The sequence below is a fragment of the Paroedura picta genome, chromosome 4, assembly GCF_049243985.1.
Source record: "Paroedura picta isolate Pp20150507F chromosome 4, Ppicta_v3.0, whole genome shotgun sequence".
NCBI classification, from domain to species: Eukaryota; Metazoa; Chordata; class Lepidosauria; order Squamata; family Gekkonidae; genus Paroedura; species Paroedura picta.
This window is the reverse complement of record NC_135372.1, coordinates 62,882,340-62,893,230: the sequence shown is the minus strand read 5'-3', so window position 1 is coordinate 62,893,230 and position 10,891 is coordinate 62,882,340. Positions and strand designations below refer to the sequence as shown.

Here is a 10,891-nt window from a genome sequence, read left to right as displayed (position 1 = left end):
CAGTGGAATATAATGTCACAGAGCCCATCCTCTGAAGCAACCATGCTCTCCAATGGAACTGATCTCTATAGTTTGGAGGTGAGCTGTATTTCCAGGAGACCTTCAGGTCCCACCTGGGGACTGGCATCCTTAGTGTGGAATTATTAAGCAAAGGACTGAGCAAAGAACACCAGGGCTGTAGCTTCAGAAATTACCAGGATTTGTACCTATGCTCAGATGATCTGCTAGAAGCCTCTATCACACTTTTTTAGTGGTATGTTAAGATAAATGTGTGAAGGGTAAGACTGGAATAGGGTGGGATCCAGTAAGCTCTTCCACTTACTCTGACCCAATTCATCCCATGAACTTTTCTACTGGATCTAACACATAGAATGAAAGCAGTAGCACTTCTGCAAGCTGTTCACAAATACATCATGCCTTTTTCTGTTAAGTGTAGTTACATAGGGCTTCTCCTTCCAGTATAGAGTTGTGCCTCCTTGTCCACATTAAGAGGTGAACCCTGCTGCCAAGTGAACCCTGCTGCCAGTTCTGGCGCAGAGGGAGCAAGAGAATAAATTTTGCCCTTGTACTGGGATCCATCAATGCCATATGACCCCTGATTGAACATGAGTCAGCAGTGTGACTCAGTGGCTAAAAAGGCAAATGGGATTTTGGGCTGTATCAAACGGAGTATTGTGCTACCACTTTACTCTGCTCTGGTTTGGCCTCACTTGGAGTACTGTGTTCGGTTTTGGGCACCCCAATTGAAGAGGGATGTATACAAACTGGAATGTGCCCAGAGGAGCACAACAAAGATGGTGAGGGGTTTGGAGACCAAGACATATGAAGAAAGGTTGGGGGAGCTTGGTCTGTTTAGCCTAGAGAGGAGACGACTGAGAGGGGATCTGATAACCATCTTCAAGTATTTAAAAGGATGCCATATGGAGGATGGAGCAGAATTGTTCTCTCTTGCCCCAGAAGGACAGACCAGAACAAATGGGATGAAATTAATTCAAAAGAAATTCCATCTAAACATCTGGAAGAAGTTCCTGACAGAGCGGTTTCTCAGTGGAACAGGCTTCCTCGAGAGGTGGTGGGTTCTTTGGAAATTTTTAAACAGAGGCTAGATAGCCATCTGATGGAGAGGCTGATTCTGTGAAGGCAAAGGGGTGTCAGGTTACAGTAGACGAGCGACTGGGATGTGAGTGTCCTGCATAGTGCAGGGGGTTGGACTAGAAGACCCAACAGGTCCATTCCAACTCTATTATTCTATGATTCTATGATTGGCAGAGTTTGGGGAGATTTTATTGGTGGATGGGTAGTCAGTCAGGGAGGTCAGTATCTTATGATGTTGTTTCCTGGCCTCTCCCATGGGCCTGGTGGAACAGCCCTATGTTTCTGTATCTGGGTTTCACTACCATGTTCAGCTGTACATATGTTGATTGTAGCGATGGGAATTACTTTATACAATGTAAAGAAAAATCAAGAGCACACTGTGAATGGATTGTACATGCATTCACTGTAACTTGTGAACAGGCTATAGTGGAACATGGCCTCAGACCTTCAGGATCTTGATCAAGTCTCTCATTCTCCCAGCTTCAATGCTCCAAGCCAGATTCCACAATGCAAGTGTTATATTCTAGACCTTTACATTTTTTTTATTTCCTAATTCAATCCTTTTAAATGACCTTTCTAGGTTGGAAGGTGAAAGTACTGTATTTATCTGACTTGATAACTGCAACAAAAATGGCATGTTTGGCAGAGACCTGCAATCTGGTTTTATATGTTCTGCAAAGAAAATAAGTAATTTTTTTGTGAGATGGAAGAAAAAATAATTTATGTCCATTTCAGATAAATGGCTTCCAGTAAAGCTTCCACAATGACATTGGCCAAGGAGATAGAATTTTTCAAAAGGCCTTTATTATGAATTAGTTAATTAGTCCACTGTTCTCTGAAGATGGAAGCCACTAAAAGTCAGGAATTATTATAGAGATGAGAAACATATGAGAAATTAAAGTTTCACATTCAATGAAAAAAGAAAATACCAGCATCTGCATTCAGAGAATGATGTTTTAATGCCATGCTGTTTATTAATATCTGAAGCTGCCCATTTAGCTCAGTATTATTTATTATGATTGGCAGCAGCTCTCCAGAGGCTCAGGCAGAAAACTCTCTCCCAGCCCCGGCTGTCTGAGATCCTTTTACCTGAAGACTTTTGACATGCAGGTCCCAGATTTCATTACCAGTAAAAATGATCTCAGGCTGGGAAAGATCTTTCTCTGCCTGGAGACTTTTAGTATATAAAACATTGCCAGCATTGCTGCCTGAAACCAAACTGGTACCTATATTTCTGAGTCTTATTGTTCATGTGCATGTGTGCTATAGGCAAAAGGTGCTGATTATCCACTGAGATTTAGGAGGGGCTGGGAAAGGAGGTGAACCCTGAAGTATGTACATTTGAATGTATCAGGATTCTCACTAATTTCAGTTCTGCTGGTCAATTTATATTGCAGCAGAATTAGTAGAGTTCGGGATCTTATAGATTAGTGACTTTATTCTTCTCTTGTATACATTTGGGCTCTGCATAAAAAATTATTTATCCCTTGCATTGCATAGACTTACAATCCCAATATTTAGAGATTTTTAAAAAACCCGGAATCCAATTTACATAACGCCTTCTATTAGGACCAACCAAATGTCACATAACAGTATGCATACTTTCAAGTTCTCCAGAATTCTTCTCCTGGATGGATGTTATACAAAAAGATATGAAAGATACTGGAACAGTATTAAAAGTTCTGGTGTAGACTGTGTTGTGCTCCCATGCTGGTATCCAGTGACAGCAAGCTTTTTATGCACAAGAGGTCATAACCAGTGGAAAAGCTCTTGACTTGTAGGCCCAGTGGAAAAGCTCTGACTTGTAGGCCCTGTGAAACTGCACAAGCTCCATCAGGGCCCTTGGTTCTTCCAGGAGTTCATTCCACCAGGTCGGGTCCAGGACCAAAAAGGCCCTGGCCCTGGTTGAGGCCAGGCATACTTCTTGTGGGCCGGGGACCACCAGCAGATTCATACCCGCTGAGCACAAGGCCCTGCAGGGGGCATAAGGCGATAGGTGGTTTCTCAGATATGTGGGGCCCAAACTGCAGATGGCCTTGAAGGTTAACACCAAAACCTTGAACCTGATCTGGAACTCAATTGGTAGCCAGTGCATCACCATAGGATGGTCGAGACTTGCCTTGGCAAGTACATGTGAAAATGATCTGGGGGTCTTAGTACACCATACACTGAACATTAGTCAGCTGTGTGATTTGGTGGCTAAAAAGGCAAATGGGATTTGGGACTGTATTAACAGAAGTATGGTGTCCAGATCATGCGAGTTGATGTTACTGCTTTATTCTGCTCTGGTTAGACCTCACTTGGAATACTGTGTTCAGTTTTAGCATCACAACTGAAGAAAGATGTAGACAAATTGGAGCGTGTCCAGAGGAGGCCTACAAAGATGATGGGTGGTTTGGAGACCAAATCATATGAGGAAAGGTTGGGAGAGCTTGGTCTGCTTAACCTGGAGAGAAGATGACTAAAAGGTAATATGATAATCATCTTCAAATACTTGAAGGACTGTCATATAGAAGATGAAGGAGAGTTGTATTCTGTTGCCCAAGAAATTAATTCAAAATAATTTTTTCCCTAAACATATGGAAGAAATTCTTGACAGAGGAACTTCTTCTGTATGTGGAACAGGATTCCTAAGGAGATGGTGGGTTATCCTTCTTTGGAAGTTTTTAAACAGAGGCTAGTCATCTGACAAAAATGCTGATTTTATGAACTTTGGCAGATTGTGAGTAGGTGGGCAGGATGTGCCAGTGTTCGTCTTTTGTAGCCCTTCCTTGCTTACCTGATCACCATTGTGGGATGGTAGGTGGATTTCCTCCAGGCTGGATTTGGAGATTTTTGGTGGGGGGATCACTTGGCCATGAAATTGGGTAGGCAGGTAGCTGTGAGTTCCTGCATTGTACAGGGAGTTGGACTATTTGACCCTGGAGTTCCCTTCCAACTCTATGATTCTAATGCCTTTTTAGTGTAGTGCACATACTCATGTAAGTGTACATACATGATCACTAAGGTGCCCTACACAAAGCAAGTATATTTTGAACTCCTGCTAATATATTTTGGAGCAATTATAAGGGGCTTTCCGCACCGGGATCCTTGTAGCAAATTGTTTGCTGAACAAAAAATCGCCATTTAAAATAGTGGAATTCGTCGTTATGCATACCTGCCTTTGTAGTGGAATCCAGTTGCGTTTCTATCGTTTCCCACAGGCTTCCGGTCTCGGCAAAAATCGCTAGAAAGGAAGCGCTATTGCTGAGCTCGTCCCGCCCCTGGCCGTCAAGCAGCCAATGGGCGGCCATTAGCATGCTCCCAAACAGCCCCTTTCCCTTTAAGAAAGGTTAAAAAAAAACACACCCGTTGCAACGAATATGCGTTGCTTCGTTGCAACGGAGAGACCCATCCAGCTGGCAGGTGTGTTTGAGCTGCCGTTTCATCGATGCCACGCTCCCCCCCCGAGTGAAAAAAAAATCCCCCCCCTCACGGGCACGATTTTCGGCCAAAAACAGTGTGAAAAATAAAGGGAAAATACATCAGCAAACGGGCTTCTCTGTTGTTTGTGCTTAGTGACTAAACAGCTCTGGGGAGGGACTGAAGCCGGGGAAGCCTCTAAATGGAGGCTCACCGGTGTGTTGATCTCTGCTCGCTTGGAGAAAACAAATGGCGATCGCTTCGCCGGAAGATCAGAGGAGAGAGCCAGGGGGAAGGACTTTGTAGAAACTACAACAATGGTAACGCACAGAACTTTCCCGCTAGTGTTGCAGATTGGTTGCAGGAGTGTAGCGCTTTCCGGAGGGTGAATCCACTTTTGGGGATTTCCCTGAAAGTGCTACAAGGAAGCGCTTTTTGCGGATCGGTTTCAGGTGTGTGGCAAATTGTCAACGACGTTGTGCATAATGGCAAAACTGTAGCGTTTTCAATTGGCAACCATTGTGCGATTTTGAAGGAGTGCGGAAAGCCCCTAAGTTTCTGCTGTATCTTGAACCAAAAGGAGAAACACCATCTTGGCTTTTTTAAAAGCAGTGAGGAATAAACAAATACAGTATCCATCAGGCAGAGCAGAGCCTTCTACAATATGCAATAGTGGAGGGGCTAGGACCAAGTAAGTGATCCTGATGAGGAGACCCAGGGAGCTACAAGCATGTCCCTGATTGCACTGTGAAATGTAACAAAGCCTAAGTCCAGCAACCAAGTTGCTTTCTTGTGCATGCACACTTTGTCAGATACATGCACACGGAAACTCATATCCTGAATAAAACTTTGTTGCTCTTAAAGGTGCCAATAAAATCATACTTTGTTCTGCTGCTTCAGCCCAACATAGCTACCCACCTAAATCTACATTAGAGAGTATGTTTATCTTTAGGACACTGGACAATTGTGTGTGTCATTTTTCTATAACTCATTAACACACATACATTTTAAAATTAAAAAGAACGGTGTTAAGCTTCTCTTCGTATAAAACGGGACATTTCTGCACATCGGCAAAAATACTGTTATGTCGGCTGAATGGCATAGCACTAAACATTATCGTGCCTCCCGGCCCCTCCTCACCTTATTGCTGCCTCATTCTAGTCTGCCGCCTTTTCACACTTCTCACCCTCCACATCACCTGGTGAAAATGGTGGAAGAGAGCAACGTGTTTTACACGCGACTCTCTTCCACCTGTCAATCAAGCCGAGCAGCCAGTCCTCTTTCTCCTTGTTTTAAAGGTCCCACAATTCCCACTATTTTGTTTTCTTCAAAAAATTTACAGTTCTTGCAGGACCCGGGGAAGAGGGACTCCGAGACAGTCCATCTAGCTTAAAGAAATTATAGTTCTCAATTCAAAGGCCTATGCATCTAATCATAGATACATAGTTCATAGATGCATAGTGCTTTTAGAATGCCACCCCTTATGGAATCAAGAGTCTTGATACTTAAAAATATTAATCTCATTCCTGATATTGGGGTGGACTTTAGAGAGGCATGCTTTGTGTAACAACTTTGGGTGGAAAAAAAATATTTCTGGCATCGCCTGCACACTTGACCGCCTATTCATTGCTCCAGTAAGTTAGGCATTTTTAAAAAGTAATTCCCATCCCTGGGAACAGGGGAGAGGGAGGCGGATGTGAGGGCAGAATGAGGCAGGTGCCTTTAGCGCATTTGAGCCTCCATACCTTCCCTCTGCTGGTTGCCTGCTTGTTGCTCTCCTGTAGCTTGCGCTAAATAAATTGGGGAATCCAGTTTATTTGATTTCCCAATTAGTGCTTTAAAATAGAGGATGTAGCAAGCTGGTTACTGCCCAGATGCCGGATGTTGGCAACGTCATATGGAGGGATTAGAATATAATGACTACTTAAGGTAAGCATTTTAATATATTTAATGGGTGCAAAAATGCCCAAGGTTTTGAATAGTAAATACAGCATTGACTAGGCATTAATCCAATATTATATCTGTTATTCATTTTCTGTTTTCATAACAATGCATTCTATGTTTCATAGATCATGCTAGGCAAATATACTTCGGGCTACTCCATAAATATCATCTTTAGATGGTGTAATTTAAAAATCTTTAGATGGTGTAATTCAAATTTTTTGAAAAGAGAAGCTAGCCAAAAAAAAAAAAGCTTCACATTATGGAATAAGCTGCTCTCTGCATGTGAGAGGATCAAACTAAAGAGTCCAAAATACAGATGGTCCATTTTCTTATGCCAAATAGAATGGCTAATGAGTCTAGAGACCAAAAGATAAAGTCCTCATAGATGGGCAATTTCCAAGGCATGGCTGTGAAAATGAGCTCATTAAAATTCCTAAAATTCCTTTTCTTAAATAATCAGGTTTCCAGATGTAGCAATTGTTGAGATACGTCTGTAAACATGAAGACAATATGCACAAAATGATCAGAAATAAGGCAGCAGGCTCCCCATATTTGACTTCACAAATTCCAGAATCTATACCATAGCCTGTGTGCAGTATATCTGTCACCTATTACTTGGCATCTATCTCACATGCAGATTACTCAAAGCACATCATCAGAATCTGATGCTATCTAAATCAACCTCACTTTGTTGTTGTTATGTGCGAAGTCGTGTCCGACCCATCGCGACCCCATGGACAATGATCCTCCAGGCCTTCCTGTCCTTCAACCTCACTATACCCAGCCAAATCCTCAGGTCATAATACACTTCCCTTGTAGCCCGTAATACTGAAGAAACAGTCCATCCCTATATAGCTGTCTTGTGGGAGCAAGTTTCTTGCAAACACTGTGAGGCTTCAGTCAGCAACCTTGAAGATCCCCTGCAAAACTGGATCTGTGGATCAGTGAAGGAAATAACAGAAGAAGCCCCCCGACTTGGGGGAATCGGGTGACACCAGGGAACCACTAAGTAGAAATTCTGCTATGATGGCAAACGCCATCCCCAGTAATGCTTGCTTGCAACACTACCTGGCCCAAAGCCCACCAGCTAGGGTTGCCAATGCCAGACTGGAAATTCCTGTAGATTTAGGGAAGAAGGCTGAGGAAGCAGGGGGTTTGGAGTGTGGAGGGACTTGTGGAGGTTGGAGAGTGGAGGGAGGTATAATACCACAGAGTTCATCCTCCAGGGGGACTGATCGCTATAGTTCAGTGATGACTTGTAATTATGGGAGTAGAAAAGGGAGAAAACTGGTGCACTGTGCAGGATCAGAGAAAGGTATGGGTTCCAACTTCCAGGACATTTCCACACATTAGTAAAAGTAGTGTTACGCCAGCTGAATGGCAAAGCACTATTCATTTCATTGGGCTTCCTAGCCCTTCCTCACCTTTCTGTTGTCTCGTCTTTGTCTGTTACCTTTTTGCATGTCTCACTCTCCACATCTGTGGCTGGAAATGGTGGAAGAGAGCAATGCATCATATACATGTTGCGCCTCCGCCTGTCAATCAATTCAACCAACCAATCCCCTTCCTCCACTGACTACAATGGGCATTTTGGTTTTTCTGGATTTCCTAGGGCCTGGGGGGGGGGGTTGAGGTACAGCCACCAAACTTCCACAGTACCTCCTGGAGGCTCTTCCCTGGCTCCCCTCCAGATTTCAGAATGATTGGTCCAAGGGATCTACGTCTAGGTGCTCCTGAATAGGGTGCACTCATCCCTCCATTATAAGCTACTAGATTAAAAGCCCATTTTAAATTAAAATAAAATGGGTGCTAGATGGGTCCTTTGGGGGGCTCCAGCCAGACGGCAGAAGGCTCCAGCGTGGGCGGGGTCGGCTGTGTGAGGTGGGCCGAGCGGTGGCTGGGCCTGGAGAAGCCGTTGTCCTCCTCCTCACTTCTGATGACGGTAGGCTTGTACGAGGCCAGGGTCGGAAGTTTAAAAGTGTCCGGAGGCTGGGTGTCCGGTCGAGGGGCCGGAGCGAGTGCGCGCGGCGGGAAGGTTGTGTTTGGGATGGCTGGGCGGCCGGGCATGGCGGCATGGCAGTGGGCCGATGTCGGAGTGAAACGAACCTGGTGCATGGTGGCTGGGAGTGGCGGAGGTTGTGGCCGGTGTCCGTGAGTGTCCTCGGCAGTCCAGGGGCTGTCGTGGCAGGCAGGCGAGGCATCATGGAAGGAGGCTAGTTGGGAGGTGGGTGGGCTTGTTGCGTGGCGCGGCAGCGGCGCAGGCGCATAGCTGGCGGTGGATTGTGTGGGCGACAGTGTGTGCGTTTGCAGGGCATGTTCGTGGTGGCGGCGAAGTCCGGGGGCAGCCGGGGAAGGCAGTAAGCGGCCATCTCGAAGTGGTGGGCTGGGGCTCGGGGCGGGAAGGGGGTGGGCGGCGGCGGGCTCTGCCGGGCTATCGTCATCGTTGTCGGAAGGGCGCAGGAGGGCCTGAGCCGCAGCAAGGCTGCAGGGCCAGTATTAGCAGGCAGCAGCGAGGCTGCAGGGCTGGTATTTGTGTGGATTCCTTGTGGGGAGGGAAGGTTGGCTGGCGGGGAAGGAGGTTGGCTGGCGGGATGGTTGGCTGGCGGAAAAGGAGCAGGGCGGCCGTGTCTTCGACGCGGCCGCCCTGCTCCTTTCCCAGCAGCGAAGCATCTCGGGACGGAGTGTGGGCTCAGAGTCCGGGACGGGCCAAGTGGCCAATAGGGAGGCGCGCCCCCGAGTGGCACTCGGAGGGGACCAATCAGGAGCTACTTCGCAGCTCCTGATTGGTCCCCTCCGAGTTTTTATCCCAGACAGGTCCCGCCCTAACTCCTCCCCAACAGCCCTTACTCAAATATTTATGCGCCGCGGGGGGGGGGGGGGGGTTAAAGATGGGACGGACTCTCCACTGGATATAATGGAGGCATGGGGGCACCCTCTTTGGGAGCACCTAAAAGTGGACCCCCTGTACCAATAGTTATGGAATTCGCTGCCCTGAAATTTTGGAGGCTATAACAAACCCTCACTCCCCTGGGCACCGGGAAAGGCAGAAAAGCTGAAATTCCCATTATAACCAATGGCCATATTGACTTTAATGGGAGCTGAAGCCAAATCGGCCAGATCAGACCCTTAGTGATTCATAAGTCCTTTGATTTGGGGGGGGGATTTTCAAGAGGTATGCTTTGTGTCACAGCACATAAAAACATTTTATTTCTGCCATCACCTATATGTGTGTCCGCCTATTTGTTGCTCCAGGCACTTTGCCATTTAAAAGAAGAAACTCCTGTCCCTGGGAAAAGGGAGATGGGTGCGAGGGCAGGATGATACAGATGACTGTAGTGTACTTGAGCCTTCATACCTTCCTTCTACTGGCTGCATGCTGGTTGCTCTTTGGGTGCTTTATGTGATTCCACTTTATGTGATTTCCAAACTCGCACTTTAAAATGGAGGGTGTAGTGAGCTGTCAGCTGGCCACATGCTAGATGTGGGCAACATCATGCAGAGCGGCCAGTATATAATGCCTACATCAGGTAAGCATCTCACTATATTTATCGTGTGCAGAAAAGCCCCCAGTCTTGCCTCTTCCTATCTGCTGCCAATTGGCCTGTTATTGGCCAAATATTGAGCTTTATATTTTGCCAGGTTCTTTCCAATGGGATCTGAACTGGGAATGCTTTCTGTTAATGTAGCCATGGACTCCCTCATGGTTGCCCCAGAGCCTGTATCTCCCTTGCCTGGCACAAGAATGGTGTTCCTCAGCACTCAGCCAAAGACCTAGAGTGGAGTCTTGTCGTATATTTTATTGGGGTTGCCTCTGCCAAATGAGCTACAGAGGCATAAGGAATATGTGGTCAGAGTTGCCACTTTCCTTCCCTGTGTGTCTGCTTAGCAGAAGGGACTCAAACCCACTTTTCTAGAGCTCCCTGGAGTATGTTCCTCCCATCGCTCCTATGGTCCATTTTATATTGGGGAGGAAGGGTGCTGTGCTTCCTCTGTTCCCTGCATGTTCTGGACCTAACTTGTGGCAGCATGATGTTAGAGACAGGTCCTTGCTTCCATCAATGGTTATCATGGCAACACCACTGCATTGGGCTACTGTGGTTGGGTTATTATGGGCCACTGGAGATTTAATTGATTGTACGGATTTTGTTTTAAATGCTACTTTAGTGGCAATTGCCACCACAGCACAATTATCTTCACTGTGTGACTGAGGGTAAGCTGCAGCAGTCATTGTACGGCTGGTTTTGCTTCCACCATTCTGGGGAAGCCATTTTGTGGCTGCCCCATCACACTGTGTCAAAATCACAAAGGTGCCCACAGGTTCAAAAAAGAAGGAAGGATGAGACAGAGACCCATGCATATGATCTGAGATTTGATTCAGAGGAGACAAACTACTGTTCAATTTATAAGGAGGATTGCTGGGACAAAAACAGCTGTGCAGGTGGTCCTCGCC

The 10,891-nt window shown here is 46.1% G+C and overlaps 1 protein-coding gene and 1 long non-coding RNA gene across 2 annotated transcripts in view; one reads left to right on the top strand and one right to left on the bottom strand.

Moving 5' to 3' along the window:
• The window catches only part of DDAH1 (dimethylarginine dimethylaminohydrolase 1), a 162,406-nt gene that overhangs the window by 80,690 nt on the left and 70,825 nt on the right, over positions 1-10,891 (bottom strand). The window lies entirely within an intron of this gene.
• Positions 1-10,891, top strand: part of LOC143835477 (uncharacterized) — a 32,132-nt gene that overhangs the window by 4,885 nt on the left and 16,356 nt on the right. The window contains exon 2 of the long non-coding RNA XR_013230162.1: positions 3,414-3,563. This is a non-coding gene — a long non-coding RNA (uncharacterized LOC143835477). The remainder of the gene's footprint in view (positions 1-3,413; positions 3,564-10,891) is intronic.